This window comes from Ixodes scapularis, unplaced genomic scaffold, assembly GCF_016920785.2.
Source record: "Ixodes scapularis isolate PalLabHiFi unplaced genomic scaffold, ASM1692078v2 PGA_scaffold13__105_contigs__length_92229423, whole genome shotgun sequence".
Lineage (NCBI taxonomy): Eukaryota > Metazoa > Arthropoda > Arachnida > Ixodida > Ixodidae > Ixodes > Ixodes scapularis.
The window spans coordinates 35,993,405-36,012,811 of record NW_024609839.1 but is presented as its reverse complement, the minus strand read 5'-3'; the positions used below and the strand labels follow the sequence as shown (position 1 = coordinate 36,012,811).

General features: G+C 46.3%; 1 pseudogene; it reads left to right on the top strand.

The window, feature by feature from the left end:
- The first annotated feature begins 3,727 nt into the window (after positions 1-3,727).
- On the top strand, positions 3,728-8,488 carry LOC115332458 (annotated as a pseudogene).
- Positions 8,489-19,407: the final 10,919 nt, after the last annotated feature.

The window sequence follows — 19,407 nt, the reverse complement described above, 5'->3', positions numbered from 1 at the left end:
AGTACGGCTCCTCACTCCTACACCCCCCCCCTTTTTTTTTTGTCATATGACCGTTCTTCATATGGCGATTGGCAACAGTGATATTCATCGCGTCGCAACATCATAGTTTTATTTCATTCTGTCAAATTTATACTTATGTAGAGACAAGCAACTAGAAACGAAGGAATAACTAAAGGACTGAACAAGTCAAAACAATAAAATAAGTATACACAAAGAAAACATCAACACAAAAATGAAAGCCGTTTACAACTCCCTGTAACGCCGAATTGGAGCGCAGCTTTTGAGGAGGAGAAGGGAACAGTAGTGAGGGGAGGGAAGACCCCTCCTCCTCCTCCTCCTTCTTCTCCTTCTCCTCCCCTCATTCTTTAATATGCTCCGGGGGGGGTCACCTGACCTCGGGGGGAGGGGGTCACGTGACCTCGGGGGGGGGAGCGGGTTCACGTGACCTCGGGAAGGGGGGCCGCGTGATCTGGGGGGGTCACGTGACCTTGGGAGGGATTACGTGACCTTGGGGTGACCTTGGGAGGGGTCACGTTACCTCGGGGTCAAGTGACCTTGGGTTGACCTTGAGAGGGGTCACGTTACCTTGGGGGTCACGTGTGTAGGAACCTCTGGCAGTCGTCGATGGTTACATTCAAGCAAACTTTTATTCACATTATCTACAAGCTGCAAGCGATGCAATCTTACGTGTCGTTCCCAACCGTTCCAAGCACGAGCCTCGTCTCGCGCCCCGGCCACGCGCTCCCCCGGCCGCCAGCTCCTTGCCACGAACTCCTTTTCAAGACGTCTCTGGACGATTTCCTCGTCGTCTTCGATATCCTCGTGCCAGTGATGTGGCTTATTACGAACCACTTAAACGTTCCAACACACTCCCCACCGAAAGGATGGGAGTCCATTCTAAACTTCCATTAACTCCAACGGATACACAAGCTGCACTGGCCTTCGCAAGATGGTGCCGCGATGCACTCGGATCTCACACGACCGGATCCGCGAATCTCGGCCGTGGAACACTCTTTCTACTCGCCCGAGCTTCCATAGCAGGCGTGGAAGCGGCTCTTTTAAAAGAACAATTTGACCCTCTCTGATGGGCGCAGACTGCCTCTTCTGAGTGGCGTACGCTGATCTGAGTTCTCGAAGACACTCTTCCCTCCATGTTCCCCAAAATCGGTTAAGCAGTTGTTTTCGCTGCCGCCAGAGCACGCGAAGCTCCTCCGGTGTGGAAGCGAGCGTGTCCCCACCCGTCGGCGGAAGTGTCGTCAGCCGCCTTCCAACTAGGAAACTGGCCGGCGTGAGCGGGGTCCCCTCTCCGACCTCGTCGTGCACAAACATTAAAGGCCGCGAATTCAACACGGCCTCTACCTTGATCAGAACGGTGGTCAATTCCTCTGTGTCCACACAGTTTCTTCCGATAACCTTTCTTAAAGACACCTTTACCGAGCGCACAAGCCTCTCGTAAAATCCTCCCCACCATGGGGCTCTCTCGACAATAAACCTCCACTGGATACCCGCGTTCGCAAAGTGGTTGACTACGTCTGGGTGGCGCAACGCCTTCCACAGTTCCGTGAGTTCCTTCGACGCTCGTGTGAAGGTCAACGCATTGTCGGAATAAATTACGCGGCACAGCCCTCGGCGCGACACAAGTCGACGGAAGGCAATGAGAAAGCTCCGGGTCGACAGGTCTGGAACCAACTCCAGGTGCACAGCCCGCGTGACTGCACACGTGAACAGCACCACGTAGGACTTGCATGTGAGGTCCTTGCCCTTGACGTAGGGGGGGCCCGCAAAGTCCGTGCCGACTACCTCGAAAGAGTCCGCTTGTGTTGTCCGGGCATCCGGCAAGGGTCCCGTGGGGGCACTCGCGGGGGTCGCGCTAAAGCGCTGACAGGTCACGCAGGCACGCACCACTTTCTTCACCAGCTCTCGGCCCCGCAGAATCCAATACTGGTTACGGAGCTGCACGAGAGTATCTCTGACTCCCGCGTGCAGCAGCTGTCGGTGCGCGTCGATTGCCAGCAAGGCTGAATATCGATGCTGCTTGGGCAGGACGATCGGGTTTCGTTCGTCATCCGTCATGCTGACGGACTGGAGGCGACTTCGAATGCGAAGTACTCCACGCTGATTGATGAAAGTGGCGAAGTCTTGGAGGGGAGAACCAGGCGGGGTCTTCGTAGAGTTGGTCGCGCAGCGAAGCTCGGTAGCGAACGCCGAGTGCTGCGCCTCTTTTATCCAGTGAGTTCGCGCTGCCTCGATCTCCTCGGCTGTCAGTGGTCCCGTTCTTCTTTCAGTTGACCTGACGTTGTGGAGAAATCGAAAAATCCAAGCCGTTGTTCTGTTGATCCTTGAAGCAGAGCTGAATCGCGAGATATCGATAAACTCTGGAATGGGCGTTACTGTGACTTCAAACACTTCTGCTCTCGATCCTCTCTCCTCGAGGGCGTCTCGAGGGAGTTCTCCGCACATTTCCTTGGGCCATTCTGTCGCTGGCAGTGGCAACCAACTCGGCCCCGACCACCACAGTGAACTAGAGACCAACTGGAATGCGGTCAGACCTCGTGTCATGAGGTCAGCGGGATTTTCTTTTCCCGGGCAGTGGTGCCACGTCGCGCCTTCACAATTGCTCTGGACCTCTTGCACTCGATTCTTGAAGAACAGCTTCCATCGGGAGGCCTCTCCCCTGATCCAGTAAAGCGTGATCATTGAATCCGTCCAGAAGTGAACGTCCTTCACCTCAAGCTCAAGGCAGGTTTAAACGTATTTGGACAGCCTTGAGGCGATCAAGCTGGCCATCAGTTCCAATCTCGCCATTGTGACAGTCTTGAGGGGCGCAACTCGGCCTTTTGCGAGCAATAACGTCGTCGTCGTCGCTCCTGTGTCGTCGGTAGTGCGAAGGTAGACCATGCCGACAGAAGTAAGTACTTTATTAGTAGTGCATGGATTTCGCTTAATGCGCCGATAATGAAATAAGACGGAATTACCCTTTTAGAGCGCAGCTCTTAGGCGCCCGTTTCCGGTTTGAGCGGCGTCGGCGTCGCCGTCGGCGTAACCGCGCGGTACATTGTCAGTAAATTTCCCCGCTAGATCCAGCGGAAAAATTTCTCCGCTAAATATAGCGGAAAAATTCCCCCGCTAAATGCAGTGGAAAAATTCCCCCGCTACATCTAGCGGGAAAATTTCTCTAAGGGTCACGTGACCCCCGTGGTCACGTGACCCCCAAGGTCACCTGACCCCCACGTGACCTTGGGGAGGGGGTCATGTGACCCCACCAAGGTGACGTGATTACCCCCCCGCCTCTCGAGGTCACTTGACCCCCCCCCCCCCCCCCGAAAACACGTGAACCTCAGTACTCTTCCCTCCTCTTCCTCAAGAGCTGCGCTCTAATTCGGCGTTACAGGGAGTTGTAAACGGCTTTAATTTTTTTTTCAGACTATAGGCCGCCGACTATTCATGTTTAAAAGTTGAAATTTTACCCGGTGCGGACTATCTAAAGGTAGATCGTTCCCTGTGGCAAGACGCGAAGGATATATTAATAGTGATTTGTGTATGATACAGGCTTCTTTATGAGCTAATACAGCAGGCATTTTTTAAAGTGTGCTGTGTATGATAATTTGCACGTTCGGATTAGACACAAAGTGCGGAATATGCGCCGCGTGCGGGCTATCTCCGCAGAAACGTTTATTTTTAACCCCAAATTCTCTTTTGCGGACCATAGTCTGGAAAATACGCTAGTATGACGCTCAGCATAAAAAATGTGGATATGCTAAGTGTGGTAAAGCACTGTGGCAATGCCGGCGTCACGAGAGTTTGCGATTTACGTGCTCGTATTGTAGCATTTATACAGTGACGCTACGCTACTCTGGTAAACATATTTCACCTAAGATATTTAAAAAATGTGATGTCGACTTGGAAGCTAATAAAAAGTAGGCCTGATTTTCGGCTGCTTAGGCCAGAGCTCGGTCTCAGGTTATTTTATTTTCCAGCGAGGATGGCTCCAAGTGGCTGCCGCCCCCCGCGAAGAGAATTTGCAGTGCCCATTTTGTGGACCACTGTAAGAACGACGCTGAGGCACACCCCTCGTACATCCCCACCATCTTCCCGCCTGTCTACAAGAAAAAGGCGCCCAATGTAGAGAGTGCAAAGAGGTAATAGTAATGTGGTCTAGCATATAGTGCAAGTTGTGACATGTTCAACCTTTCAGGATGCTGAAACGATCCAGCCGCTGCCAACGCATGCCACCTCCAGTGGGGACGCCTCCTGACCCGCACACGGTTTCTGAGCCAGAGGCGACAACAGAGGCCGAGAGTTCTAACTGGGATTTTTTTGCGACGCTCGTCCACACGGCAGCCCCAGCTATGCCTACGAAGTGCACGTCTACAATGGTAATTAAAGACAATTTATGGGGGGTGGGGGGTACCCTGTGACTGCACGTAATGTCATTTAAAGACCACACTTCTAGGACTGTAAATGCAAGTTCTGCCTCAGGATAGAGTATAATGCTCGGGGCCTTAGTTTCTTACTTTTCAGTGCCTACCATCATGAGTGCAGAGTATTCATAGATTTGTTTGTGGCACAGGACGTTGAGTGCTAATTTAATTTCCGTGTTACTGTTTCTTGGGCGACGCAGACTGATGACGAGGTGCTGGATGGTGGGCCGCTTTGGCTCCTGCTGTCTGCTACAGATGGACACAACGGATCAACGCAGGTCACTCACACAGAGCAGGTGGGTGAGGTAATTTTAACAGAGGAATAATACATTTAACTTTAATATTCTCTATGGGAGGATGCCATCACTCAGTTTCTATCCTATGCAGCTGTGTTTAATGGGAATATTTTATTCTAATTTTCCTTCTAACCATTAGGTCCCAAGCGCGGCCCCAGCACGGCCCCAAGCACGGCCCCTAGCACGGCACCAAGCACGGCCCCAAGCACGGCCCCAGGCACAGAAAGAGATTGGCGACGGCGGTGCGGTTTCCTTGGGTTCCAGTCTCTCAAAGATTCAGAGCAGGCACTGCAGGACCTATGTGGTGTCACAATGACCGTTTTCAGCCTCCTACTGTGTCTGACACCCGCAACCAGGTACAGAAGTAGTGACATTCCGGCCGAGGATAAACTCGTTCTCTTCTTAATGAAACTTAAGTTGGGGATCAGTTACACCGCACTGGCCGCTCTCTTTTCCGTCCACAAGACCACAGCTTCTCGGATCTTTAGGACCCTACTGGACACTCTTAGTGTGAGGCTTGAGCGATGGATAGTTGTGCCAGCCCGTGAAATTATTAGGAGTCGCTACCACCAGCCTTTAGAACGCACTACCCAGATTGCACATTCATTATTGATTGTACAGAAACTAGAACTGAATCTCCATCTGACCCTGAGCAACAGCACTACCTGTACTCCAGCTACAAAAGTGGTTACACCATCAAATTTCTGATTGGCATAATTCCGAACGGCATGATTTCATTTATATCTAAGATCTATGGGGGCCGACAAGGTGACTGCCACATAACTGTTAACTCTGGATTTCTGTCCCTGGTTCAGCCCGGTGATGTTGTTTTAGGCGACAAGGGCTTTCCAAGCATACGAACTACCGTGGCTGAAAAGGGTGCTGTCCTCGTAATGCCGCCATTCTCAAGTGCTGGTCAGCAGTTTTCTCAGGAGGACATGAACAATACTTACCACATTGCACAAGTTCGCATTCATGTAGAAAGGGTAATACAGAGGCTCAAAACTTTTCACATTCTGAAGCACAGAGTTCCACTTACGCTTATCCCACAGATGAACCAGGTTGTTCAAGTTTCCTCAGCTCTTGTCAACATGCAGGCACCCATTAAAAAAAAAGTAAGATGGCTCCTTCCAAGGCAGATTGAGCATGTTGGTAAAGTACACATAGCCCAGGAAGGAAGGAAAATAAAGGACGGACACAGTACAACTTCCCAACTAGATACAGTATTTATTTGCACCGAAGTTTGTATAGTAACAGATAAAAATTTCAGTAGAAATAAACATTGTCTCTAGTTGGAAGTTCTACCGCGTATGTCCTTTATTGTTCCCCATTCCTAAGCTACATTTCTCCTTTTCCATGCCAAAATTATGTCATTCGGCTTCATTTCCTTTAAAGGAATACTAAAACGAAATTTCGGCGCTCATTTTTTGGTCTATATGTGTTCAAAGGAGCAGCATCACATCGAACATACCAATATCTTGTTAAAAAAGTCACGAAAAGGAATTTTAAAACGAATTAAACGATTAGCAAAGAGCACCTGGTGGATGTCGCTAACGCCTCGCTTGTAATGCCCGTCTATTAACCTTGACAGCTAGTGACGGAGGTTGTCTTGCCTCCGGCCACGACGAGAGAAGGGGGGAAGGAGGAACTCCCCTCTTCCCGAGAATGCCTTTTGTGTGTCGCAGAAGTCGCTATGGTCCCCCTACAACATTACAGAAGATTAACCCGTCACTCAAAATTCGTACAAAAGCAGCCACTTCGGTGGCTGGAACGACTAGGCCATCCTCTCGACGTCAGCCTCGCCGTAGCTCTGCTCGTCTTGAGGCGACCTGCGTCACGATTGCGTTGGATGTTACGTGGTCTCCGCTGGGCCTTCTCCGAGCGGGGCGTTTATAACGAAAAATACAGCCACCAGGCTCAAAATGCAAACCTGCGATTGTCATTTACGGCTATTGTGGATCATATTCAACCTATCTTTGAACACGACGGAATATTTCAAATTTCGTTGAAGTATCCCTTTAACCAAGCAGGATGCAGGATATCTTCTCAAAACATGCGTTAACCTCTCATGGAAAACCATTTAAGTCGTTTACAGTAGGCTCCACAGATCATAGTTTAGGTGGAAACGTCTTGCAGTCTGTTTTTATGTGAAGTAAAAGTAGCCAGGTTGCCTCGAAGAGACCGATCTCACCAACCAGTTCGGCTACGCTGCTGCGGTGCGTAGTGGGAACTTTAGTTTTTCTGCATTTGAGACAACCTCGCCTAAGCTCTGCATGTGCAGAGCACGAGATAGCATGTGCGGTATCGTGCACTGCTGGTTGCCTTCTGAGAACTAAAGTTATGGCAGAATCACCCATGCGCCAAACATTTGGTGAAATCAGTCTATTTGACAGAAGCTAATTGCAGTGAAAGTACCATGTGAGGGATCGTCAGACAGTGTGTACTCGCTTTCACCTCAAGAACCGTAGTAAAAAAAAGTTATCCATACATAGCATAACCAATTTCATCATTTATGTGGCATTTTATGCACTTTTATGGCCATACAAGTTGTATTTTGTTTCATAGTTTATGATGGCACACAGCTTTCAAATGTAAGCAATTTTTTTTCTTTTACTCTCAACCAAATTTTGTATGAAAAAAGGCATGAGGTACACCTGAGCACTTCTTATGAGCTGTGAATGCGAAAGCATGCATGTCATTATTTCGCTTCCTTATTTAGTCTGCAACATACTTACGTCGACGGCGGAGCGCATGTTTAGGTGCCGTTTGGCGCGACTTCAAAGCTGATGATGTCGGCTCGCTCCATGGGACAGTTAATCTTTTCACTTTAAAACTTCATGAAGTGTATGAATGATATGCAAAAAACTTTTTTTTTTGAGAATCCGAGTAAAAAATAATATTCACTTGCTCAGTGGTGATCTAGTTAGTGGGAGTGTTGCCCCATTCAAGTACTGAAATTGGTTTGTAACCTTGTGCCCAAATCACTCATCTGTACCTGGTTTCATGTTCAAGATATGTTTGGCCACTTGCCACTAACCACCACCTCCTAAAGGTAGACGCACCTTGCACTGCCTAAACGCTCAATACGAATTTGCTTGCAATTTAAACGAACATCGCTATGTGTAGTGCGTAGTTTTTTTGTTTTGTTTTATAAAGTGTAACCAGTCTGATCAAGCTCCCTTTTTTACGTCATATAATGTGCCAACGTTAAAACCACCACTATTTTTTCTTGGTGAAGGTTACGACGGCTAGTCATGCATGAATGACAAATCGAATATGAATGGTAAAGAGAAAAAAAAAACACTCCAATATGGAACCCAGTGAGTTTAACGTAAATTCTGAACGCAGTGGAAGTCACTGTCACCAGAAATGTAGACTGAAAGCAGGTTTGTGAACAAAAAAACTTTATTTCTAAATTAATACAGTGGTCCGAAATACCTTTTCCAGAACATAACAATTAGATTAGTACATGGAGCATTTCAATTTTACTTTTGACATGTTTTCTGCTGTTACACTTTCATCTGTGCAATAAATACGACATGTTGTGTTTCATAAACATTGAAAACATCATTTGCAAATAATTGGGAAAAAATAGGTGAAGTAAAAATGTTCTAGTTTTGGGATGGTCTCTGCAAGAAATCCATCCCCTCTTTTCACCAGGATGGACTCTGAGCCTTTTGGGCTATAGACATGAAATGCTGCCTTCTGCAGGTTCAGCACATACAGCTGAACCTGCACTTGGGTGTAGTACGGGTGAGGTGGCTCAAGTGACAGATCACCTTCTCTGTATACAAGGTAGGGAACATTGCACTGACTTTCCGCACGATCCAGAATCAGGCAGTCCTGGCAGGTTTTTGGGCATTTAATTTCTACCAGCACCGTCTCACCGTCTACCATCATGAGGCCGTCTGGGCTGCAGCACAGCCAGGGCTGCTGGGGCATCACAACGAGACCTGTCTGATATTGCACACAGTGAATACCTTATCGCGCTATTGACCCAGGACGATGAATATCAGAAAAAACATCTGCCTGGAAAATTGGCGTGCCTAGCGTCTCCTGCAGCTCTTCTTTTGCGGTGCCTTCCTTCTGGATACCTGCACGCATATTACAGAAAGAAAGGCAACAAAATGCAAAATCATGCCTGCATAGGTTACTCCAAAGGTAACATGCCGTTACAGTAACATGCCGTTACCATGCTTAACAATATCAACCAGAACAATAGCCATGTCAGAAAAGTTACACAGACAACTTGGCTTCTATAGACCAGAAATTGTTATGTTCGATTCGTGCTGCCAGTTTTGTCGATGCAGGCACCACCGACGATAGCAGGGCTGGGCAGGTATTCAGGATGAGCTTTTTAAAGGTTTTTCCAGATTGCAGTGCAGGAACGACAGAAACGCATAAGCATGAAACACCAAGAACACCGATGCCAATGTTGCCGAAAAATGCAAGAACCATTGTAACCGCAGTCCCCCTTTCATCATTCGCATGCTACCAGCACGAGCCGATGTAAAGAAAAATTAACCTTGGCGATAAAAGCATTACCTGAGGCTATATGCTCGTACCGAGATCTTCCAGAGTTTGTGCGCTATTAATATAACAAAAAGGTGGGCAGAAACATAGATGAGATCGCTGGGAGCGAGGGTTTCGGACAATGGTATATGCATTTGTTGCCACCTGGTCATGTCATGCGTGGCTGGGGCTGAAACGTGAATATATGTGCATATTACCACACTGCAGAGCTTTGTATGAGAAGCGGTTTGGCCGGCCCATGCTTCTGGCTAAAGCTTCATGATCGCCTCCTCTGGTGCGGATGGGGTTGGCCGTGGTGCTACTAATGCGCATGCGGCGCTCTTCATGCCACCTGGAGGTGTCAATCAGGCAGGAAGCAAACAGCCGAGCAGAGACCATCACATTAAAGCTTTCTTGATGCACTGTAAATAATGTCATTTGCAGCAAACATGCATCATGAATTTTCCAAATTGCAACTTCAATAGCAGATATTTTCAGCCAGAAATTTTGCATTTGATGGCGAATGAACCAATTTCTATATTACCCACGCATTAAGGAGAATGCAGGAATTGGTGTTTCATGCGCCACACGCGCACGCCTTCCCCGTATAAAAGATTCGAAGTAAAGAACCAAAATAAAGCAGTGACGAAGGAGCGTGCAAGATGCCATCTCTTTTAGGCTTTTGCTTTAGAAAAGTTACTACTGCTAACGCCAGCACGTGCGGGGCGTGGAACACCAATCCCTGCATTCTCCTTGATCCTTGGGTAATATAGCAATAGTTCTATTGTGCCATAAGCCAGTGGCACCAGTATATTTGAACGATCAATATATCATCCTTCGTTTCTAGTGGCATAATCCATGAAACTTTAGTTGCCACAAAAGTCATTCACAGCATGGCATGCATCACGGTGGAACTCTGAAGGCTCCGTTTGCAGGCATGCAAGTCGGCATGCAAGAGGAAGAAAGCTTTGAACATATTTATGCCACATAAATACTTTGCATGCAGTGGTAAGACTAAATGTTGAAGAGCAATAGAGTAGAATCAGGAACACTGCAAGGAATCAACTTCCAAATGGGGTTGAAGAACCCATTGTACTAAAGATTAGAATTGGCTGTAACATGCTTGAAAGGCAGATAGTCGACAACATGCCGTGGGTTCTGAGATTGGCCTTCGGAGTCCAGGGCCATATCCTCCACGTCGTACAAACGCAGGACATGTGCGACGTACTGCTCTTGGAGCCTGTCACTAAGTGCAGCTAAAGAGTCAAACGCTTTCAGAGACATTCTCAGGCCCACAAAGGAAGCTGCCATGTGGTAGAACACCTGGCGAGGTTCCTTCATGGCTGCAAGGAGCCCCACAAGCCTTTCTTCGTCCACAGCCCGGGAGACTTGGGTAACCATGGAGTTGAGGACATTTCTGCATATGGTGTCATCAACACTCCTGGCAGAAAGTTTTAGAATTTCGACAAGGGGGCCTTCCACCTCTGGGAAATGCTCCAAAATAATTGAAAGTGAAGCAGGTTGAACATCTGGACATGTGCTTCTTGAACCTAAAACAAAAATAACGGCTTCATATTGGCATCAAACTGATCATCACAAAATAGTGCCCTAAAATGGGTGCTGTATTTAATTGTATCAACAAATGAAATGATATTCCACGTGAATAATGCACGGCCTAGGCAATTGTGAACCAATTGTAGAGAATTTACCTAGGCTGATCTGTTACCACCATACCAAGTTTACTACCTGCTCATGCTCAAACCTCACTGGAGATAACTATTTCTCACGGAACGAGAGGCTGCCTCCTTGAAATTGAGATGCAATGCACCCACCGAGTAAGCTACTGAGTGAACTACGAGAAAAATAACCTGGGAACAAATCCAAGAGGGGTTTGTTTGGGCATACACTGGTTTGGTTTGGTCTGCCCCACTGTTGAGGCCGGCTGGTGCATGAGGAGTCTTCGGTAGTATTAATAAAAAAACATACTGCAGCGCAGTGCTTGCACCGGCCCTCGACACCAGCCCGGCAGGTGCAGGTGGCAGCCGAAATAGCCCGCGGGGACGTTGAAAGCTAGAGGAGAACAACGTAAGGTCCTTGTAGCTTCATTCAGCAACCAATCTTAGCACGCAAATGTCATCCGCGACGTGCAAACATTACGATAGCCGCACGAGAGCTCAAGCAGGGACCGTACTCTCCGCAGCACGTTTGTTGCACTCGAGTTCTGAAATTGGAAAACAGCGCGCAAAAAGACGAAGACGACGAGAGAAGAGCACAGGACAAGCGCTGACTATCAACTGAAGTTTTATTAAAAACGGCTCAAACAAGAAAACACCACACAGTCAACCAACGCCGAAACAACCAATGGCGTGTCGCTCACCAGTCATCTATAAAATCTATCTCTTTTTTGTGAAGATAAACAGAAGGTTGGCTGACGCAGTGCCCCGCGCCAGCTTTTTCGATAGCAATCGAAAAAGCTGGCGCTTGCTATCGAAAAAGCTGGCGCGGGGCACTGCGTCAGCCAACCTTCTGTTTATCTTCACAAAAAAGAGATAGATTTTATAGATGACTGGTGAGCGACACGCCATTGGTTGTTTCGGCGTTGGTTGACCGTGTGTGTTTTCTTGTTTGAGCCGTTTTTAATAAAACTTCAGTTGATAGTCAGCGCTTGCCCTGTGCTCTTCTCTCGTCGTCTTCGTCTTTTTGCGCGCTGTTTTCCAATTTCAGAAGTCATGAACCAACTCGCTTGCATCGCCACCTTATTGCACTCGAGGCTCACCTATTACCTGACAAAAAGAAAAATGAACCACTGTGACTACAAATCGCCCTCGTAACGAGTAGAAAATAAAATGTTACGCTTACGCAAAATGCAAACAAACACCGCTCACCTGCAAAGTGATGTCGTAAACGACGTTCTGTCGCACTTGGGAGACACATTTGGCCTTCACTTCGTTGGTAGAGCCGTCGACTATCTCTACAACGGAGAACACGTGCTGCCGTAGCTTTTCACCCTTCTTTTGATTTGACCACCGAAAGAATTCGCCTAGATTTTCTATTTTTTCAAAACCGCACCGCAACCGTTACATGATAACTCCGCACTACTCCTGTTTACCGATGCTGACTGACGCGACTAACGCGGTCCATTTTCGTTTTTTCCTCCATAGACGGCGCCACCGTCGCACTTTCGCAGCGGCATCTAGTTGGGCGCTTCGTTTCTATAGGAAGATAATAAACAATGACAGCTTCAAGAATAAATAAATATAACATATTGAGACAAATTTAAGTAGTAAAATTGTTTTACTGCTTTGTATCGTTGTAGACTTTTACTCTTAGTAAAATTCTACAACGCTGTCACATATTGCGCCCTCTTCCGGAAGCCGGTTGAATTCTTCAATGGTACTCAAGGAAAAAAAAGTAGAACGATTTGGATGGCATGAAAAGGGCATTAGTGAACGCAGTGGATACTTCTAACCCTGCTGGTACCAGACTTGCAACGTGAAATAGCTTTTATCATACGCCTCCAACGTGTACTGGGTTATCGCCTAAGTGTTATGGGCTGGCTTTGACAGAATGAACAAGGGTCTGTATAAATGCAGCGGAAATAATACGTAAAAGATGGAGAATTACGGAAATATAGTTTTATTTCCCCATATGATGAAAGAACAGTCCGCTTGCACATTTATACTGCTAAAGTAACAGCTGTCAAAACCACTTGTACTTCCACCTTAAAGCATATCATGTTTTGACTAGGATAACGAGACTTACAACAGCCAAAACCATATGTGTCCATAGGAAAGTCTAAATGCGTTTCCAACAATTTTCCATATTTTCTTTCATTCCACAGTTTTATGTTTGACATGAGTATGGTAAAACGTATGCCCTAAACGCATCTGCGCTTTTGGTTAACTACCGAGCATTTTTCGGCAATAGCATAAATAAAGAAATTGAAGATTCAATGCCTTCTCATAAGAAAGCTTAAGTGAAATTTTAATGGCTGAGTATAAAATAAAAAAGTCAGTAGGTTAAATTTTGCAACATTCAGTTACCCACAAAATATCTTACTTTGAACAGTCCTATAGACCAGTGGTCCCGACACTTCTGGCTAAAGGGCCAGATCGGGGAACTGTAGCTGCCTTGATCACAAAAGAAAAAGAAAGCAGATATGAAAGAGCAACAATGAAAAACATAATTCTAGGTAATTATATAAAGTTCAAGTGAACATTTAGAGTAAAAATATAAAAATAATATTTCAGGTGGATGATTATATATTATTTACTTTAAAAATCAACATTTGTATTTAGCTGTAGATTCAAATAATGTTCTACTGAACTCGTTTTATTTTTCTGAGAGATTACACAAGAATAACGACATTAAAACTACGAGGAATGTTCCTGCGTCCTAACCGGGCGCTGCTCGCAAGGCGTCTGCCCTCCTCTCCTCTCTCCTCTCTTGCGGTGGGGGCGACTTGAGTTGTTTAGTCTACCACCACGGAGGTCTGGCCGACTGGCCCGCAACCGGGCCCCCGAGCTGGTGTCGGGTATCCCCGGTGCGTGCCAGCCTCCTCCGCGGCTCGAGGGAGCGTGTTGCGGGGAAGGCGATGCTGTCGCTGCAAGCCTCTACATAGCTAATGATGATATTACACATGATTGGGGCCAGAATGTCGAACATGAACCAAACCAAGAGCCAGACCGAGCCATTTGTTTTTTTTTGGTTGAATTGAAACGGTACCGAACCGAAATCGTCGCCGGTGTTTTCGGGCTGAACCATGTCGGGTTCTTTACTGAGGTCCCTCTACTAATAGGGAGTTGTAGTAGATCGTGTTTCTCCTCCGCTATGATATCCCAGAAGAAAATGCCGCAGCTGCGCATGCGCGCCGCCAGCCTTGTCTGCATAGTTCAAGGTGTTGTGGCGGATTACGGAGCGCTATCCAGGTGCTTAGCGGCTGCGCAAACGGTCTACTACAATTCCCTAATAATCGCCGCCCGATCGGTACGCGTTTCGCTCGTCACCCAGGGAAGGATATAACACTACGAGAAGACAGCGAATGGGTTGTCTGTACCTCCCGTTTGCCTGTCGTTCAGAGCCGGCAGTCCAGGCATGTCGACCCTCGTTGTCGCCCGTCGTTCAAAGCTCGCAGTCGCAGTGCGTGTCCAGGCCTGCAGATCGTCCTTCCCACGCCAGCGCTGCGTAGGCTAGCTGTCCAGGGCTATCACTGCCCGAGTCTCGCTGCGGAACCGCCCCGGGATTGTCATAGCCCAGGTCGGCATAGCCAGGGCTCGCCGTTTCCACCGGTCCGTCTCCAAACTTCGCTGGTGGACCGCTCCGGGACTCGCCATGGGCGAGGCCAGGCAGCCCGGCTCCGTCGTTCTTGCCCAGCTCCAGCCTCGCTCAGCATGCACTGTCTCGCGCCAGCTCGTGACTTCTCCGCTGACGCCTGTCACGTCCCCTCCGCCTCGTCTTTCACCCTCGGCTGCTACGACCAGAACTGAACCGGAAAAATAATTAACTGTGACCGGCTCAAAACAATTCAACCTATATTTTTGTTTGTTAGTGCCACTTGAGAATCTCAAAACAAAAATTGACGCAGGTTTTTAATGTCAATTAGAACATCGTCGTATGCAGAATTGCAATGAATGAGAAATTGTGAAAATTCGTGGCTGGTTTGTATTAGCACTCCAAATAATTATGTGACGTCATGGGTCACGTGATAATATACGATGTGGTCACGTGACATCCGGGCGTCAAGTCGCCGTGTAGCGTTACGCGATGACATCACTTTACACTTAGACATTACACCAGTATGCCTTGTTGAGACCGTAATATCAGGTGACATCACAGCTTGCAGCCTGTGTCAAGGTATACCAGGACGCAGTCGATTGTCCTGCGCATGAAAACTCAACTGGGGCGCATGACAATCTTAGCATCGACCAACATTCGAGAAATGTTGGTTGGTTGGTTTGACTGAACACGACCCGTGTTCAATCAAAGATGGGAACAGACGAACTCCAATAAAACTGTCTGAAGCTCAGCCCATGCCGTATGCTTTGCCATTCCAGGGCGTGGCTATGATGGACATCGGTGGTATATAACCAGAACAAGAGCACGTGACCGCTTGTTCGATTGACGAGTGTAGGGGAAACACTGATTTTATCTCTGTGACTGCCATTTTTCGGAGAGAGAAGCTACTGATTTTTCCGCAAGTTGTCAACGTGAAAGATTTGTTCCATGCGGAATATGTAAGGAAAGAGCAAAAATCGTTGCACGGCCAGTTTAACATGTACGTAGCAACGAGGGACCTGTTAGCCTCCTTTACTTCCGAAGCGCTAGAATGCTGTCGTTACCCTTTTAACTTAAATAAAAACGATTTATTTTCACGTGATATGTGTCCCTCAAGATTATTCACCGGGTGCAGACTGTAGTCCGGACTTTACGGTAATGGCAGACAACTTCACGTCACTAAAATGCCGCATATAGTTTGTCTCTGTTCTTTCTTCCACTTCTGCAATGAGCTTATGTGTTTAAATGTCTGGTAAACAAGTTCATAAAAAACACGCAATGGTTGCATTAAGACATGATATTTCCGTGTTGCAAAGACAGTAGGAATTCCAGATATTAGGTTGATTCAAAGTACTTTGAAACATTGGTAAGTTTGTGATACTTTAACAATTTAATCAACCTCAACAATACCGATTAAACAATTAAATACGTAATGAAACTAATAATCAACACATAGTCGGTTAGATTTGTTTTTTCGATGCTCAGTTTTTGAAAACATTTTTTGCGCCCGGTTTACTGGTTCCTCGCAGTGCAACGTGCATAACATGATTATTATACTCCGCCGTTTTCGTCAGCACGTAATTAAAAGTGAAATTTAGTTAGCTGTGTTCGAGGCGTGTTAAACTTTGTCCTATTTAAATACGATATATTTTATATGGGTAGCCCCAATAGGGAATTTGATATCTGTAACACCAAGCAGATGCACATGCTCGGGAAAGTAATAAGTAAATAAGTAAAAGAGAACAAATTATATATAATTTTTTTAAGGAGAATCATTTCAAGAGTTTAATGCTTTTGCCAAGTTTTTCTGATGACACGTTTTGATAAAAGAGCAGAGCGTGACCTAACCTTCTTGCGCAAGATAGTAAATCGAAACTTAAAACATATAGTAGTATGCCTTTAGCTTACGCATATATTCATATCCCATCTCGTTCGAATATAAATCATTGTACATGTTATGTTCATACCATACATTTTTAATCACTTTGAATGCTCATTCACTCACGTTTCAAACGTATGGATAATTGAAGTATAGACTTATTCCGCTACTTCACTATTTTCAAAAAGCAAGGGGAAGGGCTTCTTGCCACATCGTGAATTCAAGGTATGTTTGGTTCCTGACTTTTTTCTTGTTTGGTTCGCTCTCATTTTTTTTTTCTTTTCATGTATCCTATGTTTGTGCTCTAAAGTGAAGACCTTCCGGTAGGTTTTAGGCACAAAAAAATAAATATTAATATTATTATTATTATTATTTCTATTCTTAACTACTATTATTATTCCTAACTGCCAAACGCTTTACGTTCATACTGTTGCATTGCGGCATTTTTGCAGAAATGAGTTTATAATAGTTAGTTTGTGCAGCCTTATGAAATTCCCCCCGTTCATACTCGCTATGGCGTAATTACGCGCGCATATTATGTTCCGCAATTTTTTTCTCAACTGGCGCCTGAGCTTGTGTTTTAATTCGCTGCGAGCAGTTAAAACATTTCTCAGAAGTATCAATTTCTTACAAGATCTTCGACTCGGCCTCGCTGTATGGCCTGCATTAGTGTAGGTTTCGATTATGCAGTCTTGGGTTACGACACTTCATATTTGAACTCGATGTTGTGTTTTTTTTGTTTAGTATAGTCGCCTTTTTCTTTTATGCTTAATGCATAATTTTGCTTTGTCAACACGGCTTTCATTGCTTGTTCTTTTTTTTTTTTTTTACAGTGGCTTTTTCAGGTTTGACGATGCATTTGCTTAGGGATTCGTATATCTGTGTATGTGGTTGTGTGTCTAACTAGCGGAAGATACCCGTGACATCCTAATGACATCTGTATATAGTTGAGCTTCAGTTCGCAAGCGGGCTCCAAGTTGCTAAGTCGCTACGTTAAACGGCTATTTTAGGGTAGCATCGCACAAGCCTAATGCTGGCTTTGGTGCGCCCGTTACGCAACCTTGCTTTGTGCTACATGCAATAAAAGTATGTATTATTTATTTATTTATTTATTGTACGGACCTATTGGAGTCTAAAGTGAACTCCTTTAGACTCTGAACTTTGCGTAGTGTATCCTATGGTTCTAGTCTCGAAAGGTCCGATAACCTCTTTAACGAGCTCTTGCTTCAAACTTTTAGGTCACTATTTTTGGAAACCGTAGTGCTTATACTTCGTTTCAGCGTAGGTCCGGCCGCGGCCTAGGTTATGAGCCGAAGGGCCAATCATACAGCGCAAAAAGCGCAGCGTTATGGTGTTCTCTCTGCGCTTTATACAACTAGCCGGCAGAGGAGCGCGCACAAAGAAATGGCGAATTCCGGCTGGTCCTATCAACTGCAGAGAGCACGCCATGGCGCTGCGCTTTTTGCGCTGTTTGATTGGCCCTTGGGCTCATAACATCGGCCGCGCTCGGACCCAAGCCGAAACGAAGTATAGGCACTACTGGGATAACACCTTTAAGACCCCCAACACTGTTTGTCGCCCCCTTCTAGATGTGAGACCATATCAAACGCCGCGCATCAGAACACATTTTGGAAAAAGTGTTCGCCTTTATTACGTATCGCATATTTTTAACAACCTCCCCTCTGTCCTCCCTAACGTAGGTTCTCGAGGAGTTTTGAAACGTAAATTGAAGAACAGTTGCCTAGACAACCTTTTTTAAAGTGACGATTAATCTTTTGTTTTCATTTTGTTTTCTACTTGATGTGACTTCTGTACCTTGTGCACTACTCTCCTGTTTGTATATATTTCTCTTTGTCACGCGTTCTACAGGGTGATTCAAGGAGAGGCCATGCTTTTTAAATCGACCGCAAAGTTTGTTTTTTAAAGGGGCACTGACACATCACAATCATATTTTTTTTATTATCCGTAACGATTGAAAACGACGCCGGGACATGACCCTCAAAATTCTTAACTTGGGAATTCAGTATTTCTGAAATAAAAAAGCAATTTCCAAATGCCGAATTTGAAGTTCCCGCGCGATCCGCGCCAGTGCAGCGAGTCAAATTTTGCGGTCTCCTGCGACTCGACTTTTTTTCGATTCTCCGCTCCACGCTACGACGTAAAGCGCCGTTGCCACAGCGACCCGAAGCGATGAGGAGGTGAGCAGGCGGGATAGAACGGCGCCAGCGCGGGAAAAAAACGGTTTCTTCCCCGACTCGCCGGTAAACCTCTGCTCGAACGGCGCCTGGTTTTCCGAGGAGGATACAAATCCAGGAAGCGACGTCACACCGAAATTTGATTTTGGTATTTCAAAAAGAGGGGCCGTAGTGCGTTCGCAATTGCGGTAAAAAACATGTTTTACGGTAGCCGTTATTAAGAGTTATAGAAATGTCACCTACAAAACTTTTCAATTTACCGATTTTTGACGTCACCGATCAAAAGAACGAAGGAGGTGAGCGCGAGAGATATAAACGGCAAAAATAAAAAGGCGCGCGCGCGCGCGCGGAAATTTTTTTTTTTTTTTTTGCGTTGCACATTTTTTTTTTTTTTGCGTGTCCATGACTACAACTTACATCGTTTTAGACATTTAAAGAGGATAGAACCTTTGGGGTGTCAGTGCCCCTTTAACCTATCGCGCTACGACTTTGTGCAGCGTTGCCCACAGATGGTGCATTTTTTTTTTTGTAAAATTTGCAGAGCGAACTTACCCGAGGAAAAAATAAAGAAAGAAGAATGTTTAGCTTTTATGGAAACACAGCGAACCCACCGGTTTTCAAACAACACCACGCCGTTTCGCATGAGAGACAAGAGATGGCGCAAGCGGTCGCGACGCCAACTGCCGCCAACGAACGAGCAGACGATGCCGAGAGCCGGCGTCTTTAGCAGACGAGAAACCGCAGTTCCTTGTTGTTACCGCGCCTGTTTTTGTTTCTGCGACTGTCCCACCCTGCGGAACGCGCGCCGCTTTTGAGCCGAAAAAAATCGT